Raw genomic sequence first — 14,995 nt, 5'->3', positions numbered from 1 at the left:
ATAAATAATCATCTGTAGGAAAGTCTTAAAGGGATCTGAAAACCTGAGAGTGTCCGGTGTTTCTTGGACACCGAAAAAGCTCAAAATAGATTCATCAGGGAGTGTAAAATAATTTGTCAGACTAGGGGACTAGTTTCTGGAATGGGAGGTCATGCCTCACTACCCATACTTAGGTTTTCTTTTTCTTTTCTTTCTTTTTAGTGAGCGTGTCAAAAAAAAGTTGTGTGGGTGTGATACAGGTCATTGTCCAAGCTTAAAAAACAACCACCCCATTGAACAGCAAACCTCTGCTAGTGCTTCACATCGAAGCTGTTTCCATGGAAGTGAGGGTGCTGTTTTTAGCCCACAGACACAGAGACAATAACCAGGGTTAGGGATACATGGGAGCCTTGTGGATGAAGTGCTGAAAGGGGGGACCTGTGGGATCTGTGCTGTGATTCATCTGCAATAACTGGTCAGAAAGAGATGGAGGGCAATACACTCTTCAGGCTTGTGGAGGACACAGCAAGTGCTCAGAATCCTGGCTGAGCTCAGAGTCAAACGCACTCAAAAGGGAGAAGAAGAGGCAGAGTTAAGTTACCAAGGGTGCGTGCGTGTGCGTGCGTGTGCCTGCGTGTGCGTGTGTGCATGTAGGGGAGGGTGGGAGATTGTGGATTAGGTATGCCAAGTTCAAAGTTATGGAAGAGGAGATATAGTGTGGCATGACAATAAAGCCAGGGCTGGGCTGTGTGGGAGCAAAACTCATGGGACATCCATGGTTGCCAAACAGGGGATCTGCTCACCTGGGTTCCAGAGGACTGCAGGTTAACGGCTTTCCATGCTCAACCTTCTGTTTAAAGAGATTTTTCTAAGTAAGATGAAGTGTTCGTTTGCCTTGATACAGTATATGGATAGGCAGAGAGAGTTTCTTTTTCGCTAGGTTCATTGTGGTGTATGTGCTTGTGGTCATCCCCAAACATCCTGCAGTGTGTGTTTGGAAGGGGCACAGCAAATACTTGTATCGTTAGCGACTGTCAGACAGGTCCAGTTGTCTGCAGGAAGCAGGTGAACATGGCCAGAATCCTGGGCTGGCTGTGCAAACTACAGTATTTCATCTCTCCCCTTTTTTAGCTATTGTGTCTTGGGTCTTCCTTGTACTCTTCCTTTTTTTCTTTCATGAAATACATCAAACACACAGAAAAGGACTGAGCATAATTTAATCATCTCTATACCAATATTAACATAACCTTTTCTAATAATATTAACATTTTGTTATGTTTGTGTCAGATTATTATTATTACTTTTTAGAATTATTTTATTTAACTTTACTTATTTATTTAATTTGACCAGAGAAGGACAGAGTGAGAGACCAAGAGAGAGGGGAGGGAGGAAAGTGAGAAAGCAAGCCCCCAGGTCTGGGACTTAAACCGTGGTCTGCCATGTGGGAGCCCAGTGCCCTTAACTACCATACCACCTGCCAGCCCCTGTGTCAGATTATTTTTTAAATACACAGAACTGAGGACTCCTTGTGGATTTTCCAAAACTCTTTTTTTCCTTTTCCTCCCTTTCTCCTTTCCCAGAACTAACCACTTTCTTCAAGTTGGTGAATATTCCTTCTGTATAATATATTTTTTATTAAGTTCCATATGTTGGTTTCAAAAAGCAATAGATGGCTTCTGGGAGTATATGAAAACTTTACCTAGGGGTAGGACAGTGGTATAATTTGATGTTCTGCAAGGCTGACCCCCATGGAAGGTTTCAGGGTCGTGTCTGGCGACCCCCTCAAGTGTGCTGGCTATGGGAGTGCCCATCGGACAGAGCTGGGTGAAGTGGGGGACAGACTATGGTGCCCGGATCCTATTGGGAATGCCGTATCTCTCTCTCTCTCTCTCGATAAATAAATACGATTTTTAAAGACTTTACATAGATGGTACACGGTATGTACGATTCTGCCGATCGCTCTTGTCATTCAACATGACCGTTTTGAGTGATATCACAGTGCTACCTCCAACGTATGCTCCAACGTACTCATTTTAATTACTGCTTTGCATTTCATTATATAGTAGAATAAAATGATCTGTTCACTTTTTGGTGGATATTTATATCGCTTGCAGTTTTTCACTATTTACACGCAACACTGAATGTCCTTTGTAATTCCCTTGAGTTCCCTAAAATTTTCAACCAGTACAGTAGCTGTTAGTTGTAGCATTTGAAGTGTGGCTAGTTCAAATTTAGCTGTGCTGTAAGTGCGAAATACATCTTGGATCCTGAAGATGTATTAAAAAGTAAAAATCTCAACACTTTTAACATACTGACTATATGTCAAACAATAATATCTTGTACAAATTAGAGTAAGCAAAATACATCACTACACTTAATGTTACCTGTATCTTTTTATTTTTAGTGCAACTACCAGAAAATTTAAAACGATGTTAAGTGGCTTGCATTCATGGTTCACATGTAGGACAGTGGTGCTGTTAGTATGTTCCTCTAGATTTGGGTTTTGGGCATTCTTCTCATTTTCTTTCTCATTCCTTCTTTTTGCTTGTAATGGCACTGTTTCATAGAGCCACGGCTTACTCCAAAGGAGCGCTTTTCAGCGTAAACCCACCAATCACGTCACCCCTCTGTAACCTTCCCTCCTAGACTCTCCCTGGCTTTTTAATTTCTGCCGATGCAGGGGGACTGCTAGGATCCTTGTGTGTTTTCAGATGCTCTGGATGGCTGAAGTTGTTTGATGCTTGACTAGTGGCTAAGAGAGGTGTGGCTTCATTATTTATGGAGTTTTGGGGTTATCAGAGCATTCCATTATACCTTCTCAAAATTATTGGCTTGAGATTCTGCTTAAGGACACAGATTTAGCTCTAAGCTATCACGCCCAAACTTATAGTATCTGTGAGTCAGCTGCTCTACCCAAGAAACTGAATAAATCTCTGAAATGCTAATCCATCTTTAAGGAGCCCAATCGTCAAGGTTTCAAGGGAGAGGTTCCCCTCCCTTTCTCCCCCACGAACCCTTGCCATTATTCTCTCTAAGAAGGCAGGGATTTGAGACACTCTCAATCCTGCTTGAGACAGGGATTGGGTATGCACCATTCTCGCTATCACAGCCGCCTAAGATGGCAGCTGAGCCAAGCTGGAAGGAGCCTCTGTCCCCTTAGTGGTGGCTCCCCCATGTGTGACACGGCTCTGCTCTCTGGGCATCACCATTTCCAATGAGAAAATAAATTGCCTCTGTGCAGTCGCATGCAAAGCAGAGAGCCTTTGAGCTGACTGGAGCTGGAGGTTGATAGAGAGCAGGAGTTCGGCGCACCAATTGTTAGTGGGTAGAGCTAGGGATGATTTTTCATTGTCTGCTGAACTCCCAGCACACCCTCTTGGAGTGGGTCTCAAATTTGAAAACAAATCTTCACAGTGGCCTCTCCAACCTGCTTGGGTTTAGAAGGATGGAACGGTCGCCCAAATTTTTCAAAAACCTACGAAGATAAGCGACACTGCTTATATTTCTGCTTGGCGTTTAACACTCTTCTCTCCAATGGAGGCTTTGTTTACACAAAGGGAGGGACCGTGTTGTAGTTCAGGCAGGGGCTGTGTGGGAGGCAGAGCGAGAGATTCCAATTGCAACTCCACTGCTTTCATTAGCCCTGTGGGCTGGCACAAGGTTTGACCACCACAGTCTCATTTTCTGCATCTGTAAAATGGGAACAATAACAGCACACATTTTATAGGTTGCTGGTGATATATGATGATAAACACGATGATAACTATTATTATGTAAGTCCATTTGAAAGGATCCAGAGGAATCAAGCCATCAGGTGCTTTGGGAGCCATTTTCACCAATTGTTTTCAAGCTAACTCTGAGACCTTTATCTCATGAACTTGTCAACTCGATCTTTCTGGAAGACTGATTTTTTTTTTTTTCTTCAAATCACTATCCCTATCTCCAGGGTGCTGTCAGAATTTTGAGACAAGATGGCCAGAACAATCACATAAAATTGTATAATTTGATCTGAATTTAGCAAATTTTGTAGAAATACATTCCGCAGTACTGTGGGTCAGAAAGAAGGACAGTATCTTTTGGTGGGGTTATGCAGAATATAGATTCTATAAGTGGGGGGGAGACACGAATGTGTGAGATTCTGGGAATATACCGAGCTGCTCTGGAGCTGGTGGGTCCGCCTCTCCGCTGTTCACCTGCACTTCTGCTGTCTGCCACTAGGTGCGTGTGAGTGCCGCCGGGGACGGCAACTGTTGGGACTCAGAGCAGCATCACGCATCTCCTCCTGGCTCATTTGCTTGTTCTATAAAAATAAAATTTAATTGTATCTATTGATTGTGGTTTTAAGAACACGGCTTCTGAGGCAAGTTAGTGAGGCTAGACTAGGCACTTGCAAAGAGCAGCTTCACTCCAGGGGAGGTGTAAATTGATTCCTGGGAGGCAACATCTAATGCTAGGTATAAAGCACAAATGCACAGAGTTTACATAAATGGATACACGTCGCATCTGTGGGTTTACAGTCAAATGGGGGATACAGGCATATATGTATATATATATATATGTGTGAAACTAGAAATGGCAAATTAATGACGATAACATGTGTGATTATGCCACTATGCAGTATATTTTGGATGGGAAATCACATCTTGTATGCTGTGACAATGCTCAAGGAATGAATGCAAATTAATTAATTAATTAAAAATGTTTCAGAAGAAAATTACAGTGCCCTTGTAACTAGAGTCTTGCTTTGTCCATAGTTTTAGTTCAAGCTATTTTGTGAATCAATAAAATGTGGAAAAAAATGTAAAGAAAAATAAAATGAAAAGCAACAATAAAAACATGTAACAGACACCAGTATGGAAAGTTACTGTGTAAAGTATTATCTTTGACTTGCTTGACATCCAATGTATGTATGCTTTGAGAACTAATGTCGAACTTTATAAAGATGTATAATGATGAAATGTAAATTAAAAAAATAAATTATCTAAAAAAGAAAAAGAATTGAATGGGGGGCAACTAGGGGAAATGCCTAAAATGGCTCCTTAGGGGGATGATAAATAGAAAAGGCTGACACCCTGCCTGGGGCTATGGGGTGGTTCATCTGGGCTAATTCCGGTTTTTGGAGAAATGAGGACTCCTGGAGCCCAGATGGCCACTCAGCTTTCCTCAGGGCTCAGCGACTCCAGGTGTGCTCAACTCTCAGATGAAGCCTTCTGTGTGGAGGGGCTGGAGCGAAAACCTTCCAGCAGCTCCTGTGCTCCTATAAACACATTATCTTAATGAGCTTGCTTACAATAGCCGCCTTACCTCATTTTCTTTCCGCTCTTCAGCTTGGCCTTCAAAACCTGTCCCTTTTGTATTTTCCCTGCTGTTGCTGTTTACTTCTAAAATAAGAGGGAGAGAGAGAGAAAGAGAGAAAGATCCACTGGTGGGTGAATTTCAGCTTTGCCCCTGACCCGATAGCCCTTAACTTTTGAACAGTTTGTAATTGTTGAGTGATGTTAATCCACATCCTAGACCAATTTCTCCACCCATAGAACCAGCTCCACACAGGCCTGGGCTCTGCACACAAGGAGTGGCTTTGCCTCTGCAGCCGGTCGAGGGTGTCCCTCCCTCCCCTCCGCCAGGCAGAACCATCCGCCTTTCCTTGCTTCCACCACAAGGTCTTACCCAGATTTCTAGCAGTTTTTGTTCTTCTGTCACTACGTGGAAGTAATGCTCAAATCACACGTGATCCCAAATCTTCATTTCTTGGAGCATGGCGTATCTATTTCCATTATTATCTGCTCTTCTTCTTTTGAACTAATAAGCTAAGACTCATTGTCTTGAAGTTTCAGTGAAATTCAGAAATTTTTAAATGATCAAATAGAGATATTGACATACTGATGAAAAAGCAGGTGATGTTAGTTTTCCTGTTGTTTGTTTTATGCAGGGGCCGCTGAATGACTTTGCTTTCTTCTTGATGCCTTCAACTTTTCTTACGAGTCATTTTTATCTGTGCTTCTGACTTCCAGGGTAATAGAGCCTCACCTGCAATATGCTGTTCTGCTTGGAAAGGTCAGCACACAGCACGGAGTGGGGTCCTCCACAGGTTGGATGCTCCTGGACTAGAACAGGAAGGGGGGCCTTTGGAGGAGAGGGCAGGAAGCAATCTCATCGCCTAATTGTGCTGAGGTGGGTACAACAAATGAAGTTATTTCATCCCTCAAGATAAGCAAATGGATGAATTGTTGGAACTCATTTATTTTTCGCTTTTTAAAAAAAATTTGCCAAAGGGGGAGTACACTTGAGGCGGAGACATGGAGAGAGATGGAGGGAAAGTGAGAAAGAGCCCCCCCCCCCTCCCCCTGGTGTAGTCATGCTGCAACCCCTTTCACATTCTCTTTTTGGGATTTGGGGCACATCTGCACACGCACCCAGAATGTTTCTCAAGCTGCCGGGTCCAGGACTCGAAATGTGCAGTCAGCCATGTGGAATCCAGCCGCTTTGAACACCATACGGTAGCTGGCCCTGAAACTCATTTATTAATGGAGGAAGGAGTAATGATGCCCTGTGAGAAAAACAGACCCTCCGAATCCTAGGAATGACTGGATTTGGGGAGTTTCCATTTGTTAACTGGGATTTCATGTAGGCTGGTGCTAAGGTGTGCAGAGAAAAACATTTTTTAGGGAAGTCTAGATCTGATGTTTACTTGTGTAAGGGAGAAAAAAAGGTATTAACTTTCCACTCCCATTTCAAGGGTTCTGACTGACATCCCTTAAAAAAGAAGACAAATTAAAAAGAGAAAAATATAACAAATTTATTTATGTGACTGGGGAACCTTCAAAATTGAAGACCCAAAGGAATAGGGAAGACTGTATTTTTATGCTTTAAGTGTGATGAACAGCGGACAGTGGTGAAGAAGCCTGATGGGACAGAAGGAGGTTTGATTTAATGGTAATAGGCTGGGACAGGGAGCGGCAGTTTAGCCAGGGTGGGTCATCCAGATTCGGAGCCTCCCTGTAACAGTCCTTCCCTCCAGGCATTGGGTGGGATACCTGTCATGTGAAGGTCTTCAAGAGAAAGATGGTGGAAGGAGGACAGACAGACCTTTTTGTTTCTGGGCTTTTTCTCTAGTTCCTTCAGATTAAATACTCAGGATGCCAAGGTGCCATATTTTGGGGTAGCATTTTTTGAGACTCAACATTTGCATTTGAAGTTTTTGCTGATCCCCTGAGGCAGAATCACAAAGGGAGGTACAAATGTGCCCTCACAGCCTTTGAAACTTTGTTCACTTAGAATGGGCTTATCTCAGCTTGTCCTACTGACAGTTCGATGATTTGGTAAAGTTTGTTGTTTTAATTTCCATTTTCCTAACAGTGAGGTTGGACTTCATTTCATATATTTATTAGCCATTTGAATTTTCTTTTTAGAGTATTGACTGTATACCTATTTCTATGACCTTATTCTTGCATTTTTCTTATTGATTTGTCCTATAAATCAATATATACCCTTCGATAATAATTTATGGTTATATATTATGCAAACATATTCTACCATACATGGTATAGTTTAGATGATATTAATTATTTTATAGTAACAACTATATTAATTATGTATTTGAATATAATTCTGGCCAATAAAATATGGCTGTTTATTTATTATTATTAGAAACTGCCAAACAGCCTTCCAAAGTGGTTTTGCTGCTTTTTATTTTTATTGGCAGAGAACTCCAGCTGCTCCACTTCCTTACTAACAGTTGGTACTACAAGTCTTTCTTCTTTTTTTCCAAGAATTATTTGTTTTATTTATTATTACTATGTTTATTATTTTTAATTTGACCAGACAGAGACAGAAAGAAAGTGAGAAAGCAAGCCACCAGGTCCGGGACCCAAACCATGGTTGGCCATGTGGGAATCCAGCATCTTAACTACCGCGCCACCTGCCGGCCCCGGTATGGCAAGTCTTTAACTCTAGTCTTTCTGGTGAGTATAAGGGGTATCTCATTGTGGTTTAGTTTGCATTTCTCTGATGACTAAAGATATTAAGCACTTTTTACCATGCTTATTGGAGATTTTAATATCTTGTTTTGTGGAGTAGTTAATAGATTTTTGTTTTTAATTTGCCAGAGGGCATGTGTGCTTGCCAGAGAGAGACAGAGAGTAAGAGGGAGAGGAAGAAAATACTGCCATGGGACATGGTCAGCCCACGATCCCTTCTCCATTTTTCCATCCTGTCAGGATTTTGGGCATACGTGGACACACATGGTGTGTTTCTTTAGCCCCCCAGGTCCAGAACTTAAATTGTGTGGTTGGCCATATGGGATTCAGCTTCCTTAACCCCCACTCTGTGAGCTGGCCAATAGATTTTTAACTGTTAGACTTTCTTATATCCTGAAATAAACTCTACTTAGTTGTGAACAATTTTTTAATATTTTAAAATTCACTTTGCTAATATTTTATTTAGTCTTTATCATCTTTATGAACGAGATTGGCCTATAATATTTCTTCCTTGTACTCTTTTAATCCAATTTTGGCATCAACATTATATAAACTTCATAAAATGAACTGGGAAGACTGTCTTCTTTTTATTCTTTGGGACTTTTTGATAAGGTAGGAATTATTTGCTTCTTGCAGGTCTGATAAAACTTAACAGTAGAACTATTAGGACCTGATGTTTTTATTGATTATGATTATAATATAGTATTCTATTTCTTCTTTAGATGATTTTGACAGGTTATCATTTTCATTTTATCTCAACTTTCAAATTGACTGGCATAAAGTCTTCAGTAGTATTTCCTTTTGATTGTTAAATATTTACTAAATTTATAGTTAGGCTCTTAAAAAAATCCTAATAGTATTTTTTGTGCTTTTCTTTTTTTTTTTTTTTGTTTTCTTGATTAATCTCGCCAGAGATTTCTCTTTTATTGCCATTTCTATTTTTTATTTGTCAATTTTATTAATTTTTAAATTTATAACTTTTCTTTTTAAAATTTTTTGGAGAGGTTTTTGCTATAGGATGCTTACGCTCGCCAGAAAGAGAGAGAGAGAGACAGAGAGAGAGAAAGTGAGAAATCACCCCTCGGGGGGATGACCATGTTGTAATCCTTTCTCCTCCATTTGTTACCGAACTCAAATCAGGTTTGCTCGCCCAAGCGCTATAAAACCAAGCTATAGGCACATGGTGTGATGAAGGCAAGTACAGCTTTATTGCAAACCACAAAGCAAGAAGAGCGGGCAGCTCATGCTGAAAAGAACCGGTCTCCCCGAGATGTTCCCCACATGCCTTTTTAAGGGCAAAATTAGGGGCAGAGGTCCCAGGCACATGATAAGCTCAGTGATTGGTTCAAGAGGGCGTGATCATCTTATGGATATTCTTGATTGGTGAGGCCTTAGATAATCAAATTCCTCTTCAGGTGTCTGGAACCATTCAGTCTGGAGTATCTGAGCTCACAATCAGCAGTTTCCAGCCTACAAAACATCTTACACATTGAAATGAAAACCTTCTTTCCTGTAAGTGAGAGTTGTAGAGGTCAAATGGCCCTCACTCATGGTCCATGTTGGTCATTATCATAACCAAAGTCTGAAGACTTACTCCTTACTCTGAGCCATTACAATGCAAATGGACTTGATATTTCAGGAGCCCTAGAAAATACATAGGGGTTTCTTGCTCAGTTTCACATTCTCCTCTCGGTCTCTTGGGCACGCACACACATGTGCCCGTCATGAGTTTAAGCTACTGGGTCCGGGACTAGGACTGTGGTCGACTACATGGGAGTCCAGCGACAGAGCCTTTGCACCAACTGCCAGTATTATTACTTTTAATACAAAATTGTTATTTCTATTCCTCTCCTTTTTTTTTTTTTTTTTTGAGAGAGATTTTCACTATAGGGCACATGCACTCGCCAGACAGACAGAGAGACATAGAGACAGAAAGCGAGATATCACCCCCCAGGAGGGATGGCCACGCCGCAATCCCTTCTCCTCCATTCTCCTCTCGGGATCTTGGGCACACACGCACACGCGCCCGGCGTGAGTTTTAAGCCACCGGGTCCGGGATGTGAACCGTGGTTGACTACGTGGGAGTCCAGCGACATAGCCATTACGCTTACTGCTGGTTCCCTATTCCTCTCCTTTTTGATTTGATCCTTCTAACTTCTTGTGATGGTGGCTCAATTTGTTGCTTTTTAATTTTTCTTCTTTAATAAAATAAGTTTTTGCTATGGATTGAATATTTGCGTCCCTTCCAAAATTTATGTTGAAACTTAAATCCTAGTGCAACAATGTGAAGAGGTGGGGCCTTTAAAAGGTGTTTGTGTCATGAAGGTTCTGAATGGGATTAGATGCTCTTGTAAGAGGGCTTGACAAAGGAAGTTCCCCTTTTTTTCTCAGCCCTTCTGTCCCTTTGACTACACAGTGTTTTTCTCCTCCAGAGGGTACACCAATAAGACACCATCTTGGGAGAGCAGATTGAGCTCCCACTGGACACCAAACCCACTGGCACCTTGATCTTAGACTCCTAGCCTCCAGAACTGCGGGAAAATAAAAATTTGATCGTTATAAATGATCTAGTTTCAGATATTTTGCTACAGCAGCATGAATGGACTGAGTTAGCTTTTAGGACTACAAAATTTCCTCTAGAAATCTCTTTAGTTATGTCTCCCAGATTTTGATGTGTAACTTTTCCATCATCCAATTCTAAATCTCCAGACAGTGTTGCAACTTCCTTGTCTCATAGGTTATTTAGAACTTCATTATTTGAATTTGCAAATTCATGGGTTCTCTAGGGGGTCCGGCCATCCTCTTTTTATGAGTTTCAGTCTTTTATTTAAGGTTTTTGCCATAGGGTATGTGCACTTGTTGGAGACAGATAGAGAGAGACAGTGAGAGGGAAAGTGAGAAATCACCCCCAGGGGCTGATGGCCACCCCACCGTCCCTTTTCCTCCATTCCCCTCTTGGGATTTTGGGCGTGCACACACATACACCTGGTCTGATTTTTAAGCCACTGGCTCCAGGTCTTGAATCCCAGTCAGCCAGATGGGAGTCCAGCACCTTAACCACTATGCCACCTGCTGGGCAATGAGTTTCAATCTTACTGCACTGCAACCAGAACCCTTGCTCTGAGTCGGCTTTTTTTTTTTTTTTTTTAAATAAAGAATTATTTCATTTAACTTTTTTTTTTTTTTTTAATTTGACCAGAGAGGGACAGAGTGAGGGAGAGAGAAGGAAAGCGATAAAGCAAGCTGCCAGGTCTGGGACTCAAACCACAGTCGGCCATGTGGGAGTCCAGCGCCCTGTGTTGGCTGTTTTAAATGACATAGCACCAGTCTTTGGTTCTTGGATCCAAACACTTTGAAATCAAGACTAATAAGAACAAAAAGGATGAAGAGATTGGATTCTTTAAATGAAACCCAATAGAAAAAGGCAAGTTCCTCTGTGATGTTAATTCAGTAATGAACAGGGATTTAAAAAAAAATTCAGTAATGAACATGGATTTTATTCCATCAGGGTGCTTGTTGGAAACTCTTGGCTTCATGGGTAGTACTCTTCAGAGAGGCAATTCTTCCTACTACAGTCTGAATAACTGAATCTTCAAATTCAAGCTTCAGGGTTCGCTCGGTGCTGCAGCAGCAATGTGCTGCTGGATCCATAGAGATGATCGTGGGTTCGGTTCTCTGGTCAATTTGTGCATGCAGGGTGTGTGCATCCATGATCCTGGCTCACTGGCTGGGAGAGTTGGGAGAGGATTATGGTGACGGAATCTTGTTTTTCTCTCTCTGTCTCTCACTCTGATGAAATACATTAATGATGGGAGAGTTGGGAGAGGATTATGATGAAGGAATCTTGTTTTTCTCTCTCTGTCTCTCACGCTGATGAAATACATTGATGAGGTGGTTTCTTTTCTTTCTTTTTTTTTTTTTTTTTGTACAAGTTTTGGGGCCAGTAGTTGGTGTAGTGGTTTAGGAGCTGGACTCTCTTGTGGCCAACTTCAGTTTGAGTCCTGGACCCAGTGGCTTTGAAAACCCGTGTGTGTGTGTGTGTGTGTGTGTGTGCCCAAAATCCCAAGAGGAGGATGTAGGAGAAAGGATTGTAGTGTGGCCATGCCCTGAGGGGAGTGTTCTGATGGCAATTTCTCACTTTCTCTCTCTCTATCTCTCTCTTCTTCTCCAGTGAGTGCATGTACCCTATAGCAAAAAATACCTCAAAATAAAAGAAAAAATAAGTGTAAGTTTTAGCTGAGACTCAAAGACAAGGAGTGAAGATACCACAGCAAGGGACAGATTTGCAGAGAAAATATTTAAAAACTAGTTTTATGTCTCTTTAACATGCATTCGTGTTACAGGAAAAGCGGTTGTGGGTTTGAATGTTAGAGGAAATTTGTGGTAGAATTCCTTGGAAAGAGCTTCATTATGAGTAGCCTCCCATCTCACCATGGGTTGTGCTCAAATTCACCTCAAGTCAAAGACTATTTGGAGAGCTGATATAATCCCTGTTGAACAGTGGGCACAGTGGTGTGGTGTCCAGCTCCCCGGGGTAAGTCTCTCTCTTTTTTTTTTCTTGAGAGATTTTCGCTATAGGGCGCGTGCGCTCGCCAGACAGACAGAGAGAGACATAGAGACAGAAAGCGAGAAATCACTCCCCAGGGGGAATGGTCACGCTGCAATCCCTTCTCCTCCATTCTCCTCTCGGGATCTTGGGCACATACGCACATGTGCCCGGCGTGAGTTTTAAGCCACCGGGTCCGGGACACAAACCGCGGTCGACTACGTGGGAGTCCAGTGACATAGCCATTATGCTAACTGCTGGTTCCCATCCCGGGGTAAGTCTTAAAATGGCAGGAGATCAGCTGGGTCACTGTTGGTGGAGGATTCTGAGATGTGGTACCTGTGTTGGTATACTCTGTGATGGGGTAAAGGACATGAGTGTTTCCTAAGGACCAAATATCTGCATGTGTATGAAAGACCTGATTCTCAACCAGTAGGGGCTTCTAGAGGGTCAAAGGAACCCTGTTGGAGAAGTGAGATAGATTGACTAAGGGCTATGGACACAGGAAAATGGACTGGACTAGAGATAGATTTGCTCGGTCAAGGAAACTATAACTGAGAAATCATTAGCAATGGGAATCTCTGAGTAACTTGTGAAATTGTTTCACAAAAGAATTGGATGGGATAGTGCCACCAAGTAACAGCTATCCAGTGTAGGTCAGTGGTCAGTTAAGTCAGAGCTTCCCTGCTCCCCCCACTCTTTTCTCTCTCTCTTTGATTCCGTCCCTAGTCTGGGAAGGTCAGAAACAGCAGCATGGGAATTAGGGAGAATGATCAAGAAAGATGAAAGCCAACTACCTCCTCTCCCCAGGTAGCAAATTATTGCTGGGGAAAAGGGAAGTAGCTTTATCTTTGAATGAAATTAGAAGCTCTGACTATTGCATGACTCGACATTACAACTGCTCTTTTGAAACTGTGTCTGTAGAAATTTTTCCTATAAGTCATCAGGAGAGTGATGGGAATAACTTGAGTTTTATGCAAGGAGAAACTACTTACTCCACTGACAAAAATGTAAAGGAATACTGAAAGACCAAGAAGGAATGCTTTGCAATGCCTTCCATGAATTGTGCTCATTCAATGTTTTGGTTTTATCAGTAAAAAGTGTAATGCTTGAGTCTTTCAGAAAATCATTGCTTTGGAGACTGCAGTCTGAAGAGGCTAATGATCAAGGAGGACAATGGGGTAACAGTTAAGAGTGTCAGCCTTGGCATGTTACCCTTCATGCTGCTGCTGCTGCTGCTGCTTCTTCTTCTTCTTCTTCTTCTTCTTCTTCTTCTTCTTCTTCTTCTTCTTCTTCTACATTCAATCACTATACATCATTTTGTTTGTATGAAGAATTTACCCAATGTGAACTACACCCCAGACCAGTCCGGTTGAGAATACTATACACGTCATCATCAACAGGAATGCTCATTCCTAAAGAGGTGAATTTTGGGGCATCTTCTTAAAAATCCTATGTAGAACTTGCGTTGGGCTGCATGAAGTCTACTAGACAAGGGCTGGTTCAGGAAGCTGCCCAGTGGCACTGAATTGGTGCCTCCAACCAGAGTTTTGCCTCAGGAGACAGGATTGGGGGGGTATGGTTATGGTAAAATATCTTATCATGTTAGTCACTGCAGGACCCCCTCACCTGTGTGCCTCTAACATGTATATACCACTTACAATGTCATATTGCAATTATCCACTGATATTCTGTATTAGTCTACTTGGGCTGCCGTTTCAGAGTACCACTGAAGGGGTGGCTTAAAAGACAGACATCTGTTTCCTTACGGTTTTGAAGAGTAGCAGTCTAAGGTCAAGGCACTAGTATTGGTTTCTCCTGAGGCTTCTCTCCTTGTTTGGCATATGGCTGCCTTCTTGGTTATGAACTCCCACAGCAAGACCTTCCCTCTGTGTGAGCACATGGGTAATGAGAGTGCTCCAGTATCTGTCTTCTTCCTGTAAGAACACCAGTCCAATTGGATTAGGACCCCATACTTAAAACTTACTCAACTTTATTGCCTCCTTAAAGGCCCCCACTACAACACATACAGGAGACTGGGACTTCAATATAAATTTTGAAGGAACATAATTCAGTCCAAACATACATACATCATTCACAACCATTAGATGGTGAACTCCTTGAAGACAGAGGGATTCTATTATTTATCTTTGCATTCCCAGTGTAAACTCAATATGTCACACATGGTAGGTGCTTAATGTTTTTATGTTTGCCGCTCTGATTTCTAGACTCCCTGATTTGTTCTCTGTATGATATCCTGTTCTCATGCCCTTGTCTCACTTGAACCCTGTTATGGACAACTGTCTATACCAACCATAGTAGTAATTATTGCTGTTTGTCATATGTCTCTGGCTCTCTACTTTCTATGAATCTGTTAGGATTACATTGCTTGGACCCCTTGTAATTGTATTTGGCCTTGAATTGGGATCAAACAATGAGTTGTGAATGGAAGTGATAGAGGTCACTTTCAAGTTGGGGCATTTAACTGATGGTG

The sequence above is a fragment of the Tupaia chinensis genome, unplaced genomic scaffold, assembly GCF_000334495.1.
Source record: "Tupaia chinensis unplaced genomic scaffold, TupChi_1.0 Scaffold149831_1, whole genome shotgun sequence".
NCBI classification, from domain to species: Eukaryota; Metazoa; Chordata; class Mammalia; order Scandentia; family Tupaiidae; genus Tupaia; species Tupaia belangeri.
This window is presented reverse-complemented; position numbering follows the sequence as displayed.